Here is a 5,547-nt window from a genome sequence, read left to right as displayed (position 1 = left end):
GTTGAATTAAAGAGTATTGCAATGTATATATAAGTAAGAGAAATTGGAAAAGTGTTCTAGATAGATAGATAGATAGATAGATAGATAGATAGATAGATAGATAGATAGATAGATAGATAGATAGATCACACAGTTTTATAATCCTTCAATTGAAACAATATACCAATAAACCAGAGTCTTAAGTTGACCTCATCAGATTCATTTGGATAGATTCAAGTGGGTAGCCATGCTGGTCTGAAGCAGCACAACAAAACAAAATCAGAGTCCAGTGGCAACTTTAAAACTGTTATGGGCCACGCAGTGTAAAATTTACAAGACCACAACAAAAACAGCTAAGCAGCAAGAGGATTTATTTAGAATACATGTTTGCAAGCATGGAGAGAAAGCCAATTGGAGCATTCTCTGAAGTCTGCATCAGTGCAGCTCATTTTTAAGACCTTGAGACGTCGTCATGAGATATCCTGACGCTCACTCCCTATCTGTCCCTCTAACCCAGGGGTAGTCAAACTGCGGCCCTCCAGATGTCCGTGGACTACAATTCCCAGGAGCCCCTGCCAGCATTCGCTGGCAGGGGCTCCTGGGAATTGTAGTCCACGGACATCTGGAGGGCCGCAGTTTGACTACCCCTGCCCAGTCAGGTCACACGGAGGGCTCCCAGTCTAACCTATCACCGACGAATATATCTTATTTCATATACTTATTTTTTATAGAGAGAGATACTACATTCAGGTGCTATAAATCTCCTGTTTTGTAGCAATGATAGCTGCTACGTTCCACTTTTGACAAATTCAAGGTTACTTTCAGAGATAAAGAAATAACTTTATACACGTGGTGTTACAGTCAGCCATTAATGAACTTAAAATGCACTCCATCTGACCTAAGAATGAATTATGGACAGATATGTAGCTAAAGTGTGTGTATGACTCAGTTGTGTTCCGCAAATCTATATAATCCATATCAAAACCAACAAAGATTTATTCAAGGCATGAGCTATCGAGTACAAACACTCTTCCTCAGACTATGAACTGAGTGCTTGCACTCGAAAGCTCACGCCTTGAATAAATCTTTGTTGGTCTTAAAGGTGCCACTGGACTCTGATTTTGTTGTCTTGTTGGTCTTAAAGGTGCCACTGGACCAGGGGTAGTCAAACTGCGGCCCTCCAGATGTCCATGGACTACAATTCCCAGAAGCCCCTGCCAGCGAATGCTGGTAGGGGCTCCTGGGAATTGTAGTCCATGGACATCTGGAGGGCCGCAGTTTGACTAACCCTGCACTGGACTCTGATTTTGTTTTGTTGTGCAGATTCATTTGGTATACATATTATATAACACAAGGTAGGTAACTAGGAAGAGTCAACCCTTGCTAGGTTTGGAGGGCTTTAATTAAAAAAAAAAACTTTAAAAAATTGTATGTCTCCTTCAGCATCTGTCTAATGAAACCAAATTTATTACTCTGTCACATTATACCATTTTAGGGATCTCAAGGGAGAAGCGAGTGTGTGAGTGGTGTGTGGTTAAAAAGTGTTCCATTGACAGGGTTTTTAATCAGATTTGCATCAGGTAGTTGGAGCTAGTGAAAAATAAGTTTGGAAAATGATAAGGAATTTGTAGGGAGCCGGGAAATATTGCCTGCCTATTCTAATCACCACATTTCATTTTATAGATTTTGTAAAGATGTTTCTTCAAGTTTCTCTATGATTTACATCTGTAATAACGAAGAAGTCCTGGGGTCAGGAAGATATTACGTTAAAAATAAATGCCAGCATAAACTCTTTTAAACCAGCATAACTGTAAAAAGAAATAGAACAAAGTTTCAGTCCAATGGCTCCTGCAAGACAAACAAAATTTAATTCTAGTTTCATAACTCACGTACTTCAGTGAGAACAGAAAAGCCACTGTAGATCAGGCAGTATTTTCCCTGGTTTCGCTAATAAAATAAATCCTTTAGAGAGGATTTCTCTACTACTATCAACTTCCTTGTCTAAACCAGGGGTAGTCAACCTGTGGTCCTCCAGATGTTCATGGACTACAACTCCCATGAGCCCCTGCCAGCAAACGCCAGTTTGAGAGCCAGTTTGGTGTAGTGGTTAGGGGCGCAGACTTCTAATCTGGCATGCCAGGTTTGATTCTGCACTCCCCCACATGCAACCAGCTGGGTGACCTTGGGCTCACCACAGCACTGATAAAACTGTTCTGACCCAGCAGTGATATCAGGGCTCTCTCAGCCTCACCCACCTCACAGGGTGTCTGTTGTGGGGAGAGGAATGGGAAGGCAACTGTAAGCCGCTTTGAGCCTCCTTCGGGTAGGGAAAAGCGGCATATAAGAACCAACTCTTCTTCTTCTTCTTCTAAACAAAGAGATTGGTTCTGCAGGTTTTGTACTGTCCTAGTTGATTCTCTCCAGAGAACAGTTGCAGGTTCAGATCTCCCTACAAGTTGCCATTGATGAGGTTGACAGAAGGAAGTGAGGAACCTTGTAGATTTGCCCTGCCAGGATTCTTCTTAGCCTGGTCATCCTGAAAAGCATTGGAGGAAGCCACATGTCTTTCATTAAGAGCTTTAATATGAGCAGCATTAAGAAAGAGCACCTGAGAGCTCTCTCAAGACATCTACTCCCGCTGATCTCAGTCGGAGGTCTTTCACATCACCTTTAACTAGCGATCCTCCTGACATGAACCTGAAATGTTCTGCCTAATTATCGTTGGCCTGCAGAAGTTTAATTTGGGATACTGGACTTTCAGAAAGATTAAAAAGAAAAATGTGACAGGTGGAAATTAATTAAAGCACAGAAGCTAGAGCGGGGAAGTACAGTTCCCAGTAAGGAATTTTCCACTGTCTGGCTATACAACTATATGGTTTTTCTGCTAAAAGGACATCATCTAGTGCAGTGGCCCCCCAACCTTTTCTGGGGGGTGGAGGGGAGAGGAGGGGAGAGGGAGGCCCGGGCGCCAGTGCGCAGGAGCAAACGTGCCTGTGCGGAGCTTCCGCACAAACACGCAGGCGCGGAGCTGCCACACCTGCGCATTTGCGCCTCCCTCTCCCCCCCATCGCTCCGGCGTAGCCCGGTACCGGTTCACAGTCCGGGGGTTGACGACCCCTGATCTAGTGGACAACAGAGTTACCATACTCACTGCTACAGATTTTCTGTACAGTTTTGAACTTATTAGAACATTATTATTATGTTGTTATAATAATATTGTTATTATTATTGTTATTGTTATTGTTATTGTTATTATCACCTGTTGTTACCATATGTTATCTGTATCTTTTTTCCTGTTCCCTGTAAACCGCCCTGAGCCTTCGGGGAGGGCGATATATAAATATAATAAACATAAAATAAAAATAAAATTAGAATTTTTGGCTAAAAGAACTATGCCACGTAAAATTTAATTTATAGATTCTTAATTATGGCAGAAGATAGAAAATATGTAGGATGCAGAGAAATGCCTGAAAAAACTATTATTTTAAAATAAATTATTTAGCAATTTGAACAAATAATGAACATAAACATTGCAAAAATTAGAGGAAAAAATTTGGCCGCATAAAAGCCGAGGTGGTAGAAATCTGAAAACTCAGAACAAATTACAGGAGCCATTCAACAGGCTAATGAGAAAGTGCAGGAATGTAAAACAGTTTAAATATAGAGCTGGAAAACAATTGGATAATTTGTCTTTAATTAGAGAAAGGTTGCTGTATCATCCCCCTGCAGAACCAAGCAGTAGGTGATGGGAATAGACCCTGAGACCCAGGACAGCAGCTCAGCATTGAAGCACCTGCTTTGCATGCAGAAGATCCCAGGTGCATTCTCTTGACGCCTCCAGTTAAAAAATACTTACAAATTATATAAACTTATAATTAAAACTATGATATAAAAAGTGGCACTACAAAAAGCAGCAGCAAAAGTTAAAGAATTGAAGCTGCTGCTGACACACATTCAAGCAGGCTTAGAAAATAAAATTTATTCATCACTACTACTACTACTAGTAGTAGTAGTAGTAGTACTACTACTACCACTACCACTACTACTAATAATAATAATACTTATTCGATTTGTATGACTGCAGCTCTCGGAGAATGGACTCGTGGCTATCTTAAGTGTCAAAACCATGTCAGTTTTTTTGCCATTTGTTTTTACCATTTGTTTTCCTCCTTCTTTATTGCCTGTTCTGTTTTCTGCCTATGCAATTGATTGTCTTAGAGTCTTGGGTGTGAATGATCACAGTCCTTCCTGTAAGTGGTCATGGCTTAGGAAGGGAGAGAAAAATCATGCAAGTAAATGGCTGGCTACGTCACTGGTGTCATTGGGAAAGGTTTGGGTTTCTGGATCATGGTCTACAATGTCAATATGAGGGCCTACTATCAGGAGATGGTAAAGGTAAAGGTAAAGGTATCCCCTGTGCAAGCACCGGGTCATGTCTGACTCTTGGGGTGACGCCCTCTAGCGTTTTCATGGCAGACTCAATACGGGGTGGTTTGCCAGTGCCTTCCCCAGTCATTACCGTTTACCCCCCAGGGAGCTGGGTACTCATTTTACCGACCTCGGAAGGATGGAAGGCTGAGTCAACCTTGAGCCGGCTGCTGGGATCGAACTCCCAGCCTCATGGGCAAAGCTTTCAGACGGCTGCCTTACCACTCTGCGCCACAAGAGGCTCTCAGAAGATGGTGTGCACGTCAAAAAAGGATGGAAAAAGTATTTTGGGGAGAACCCTTGCACACCTGGTGAAGAGGGTTTTAAACGAAAACCAAAGGGGGAGCAAGATGTAAATTCAAAACATGGTGTGATGTCAAAAACTTAAGATGGGAAGATTGCAAAGCTACAGGGAACGGCAGATAAGCAGGGAACTACTAACTTGCAAAGAAGTTCAAAAGCCAAAACCATGGGGCACACAACGGATGGATTACGATGTCTCTACACTAACGCACAGAGTATGGGAAACAAGCAGGAGGAACTAGTAGTCCTAATAGAGGAAGGGGACTATGACCTGATAGGAATCACAGAAACTTGGTGGGATAATACCCACAATTGGAATACTAGAATCAAGGGGTACAATCTATTCAGAAGGAACAGACAAGTAAATAAGTGGGGAGGTGTAGCAATATAAGGAATCTTTATACTTGTGAAGAAATACAGGTACCTGAGCATGAAAGTTCACATTAAAGTGTATTTGGGTAAATATAAAAGGTGTAGGAATTGAGAGTGGTATTATTGTGGGGGTCTGCTATAGACCACCAAGCCAGTCAGAGGACTTGGATGAGATACTCCTAGAAAAAATTACACACCTCTCAAAGAGGGGGGAAACAGTGATCATGGGTGACTTCAGTTAATCAGATATCTGTTAGAACAGTGGTCCCCAACCTTTTTATCACCGGGGACCACTCAACGCTTGACAATTTTACTGAGGCCCGGTGGGGGGGGTAGTCTACTCCTCTACTCTCAACCACTGTCTGATCGCTATGGTAATGTTTAAACGTCCCTTCAAAATAAGGTACAGACACGCCACAACAATGAACATAAGGGACATTTTATTTTCATGGAAATTTTAACTCC

Source organism: Paroedura picta, chromosome 18 (assembly GCF_049243985.1).
Source record: "Paroedura picta isolate Pp20150507F chromosome 18, Ppicta_v3.0, whole genome shotgun sequence".
NCBI classification, from domain to species: domain Eukaryota; kingdom Metazoa; phylum Chordata; class Lepidosauria; order Squamata; family Gekkonidae; genus Paroedura; species Paroedura picta.
This window is presented reverse-complemented; position numbering follows the sequence as displayed.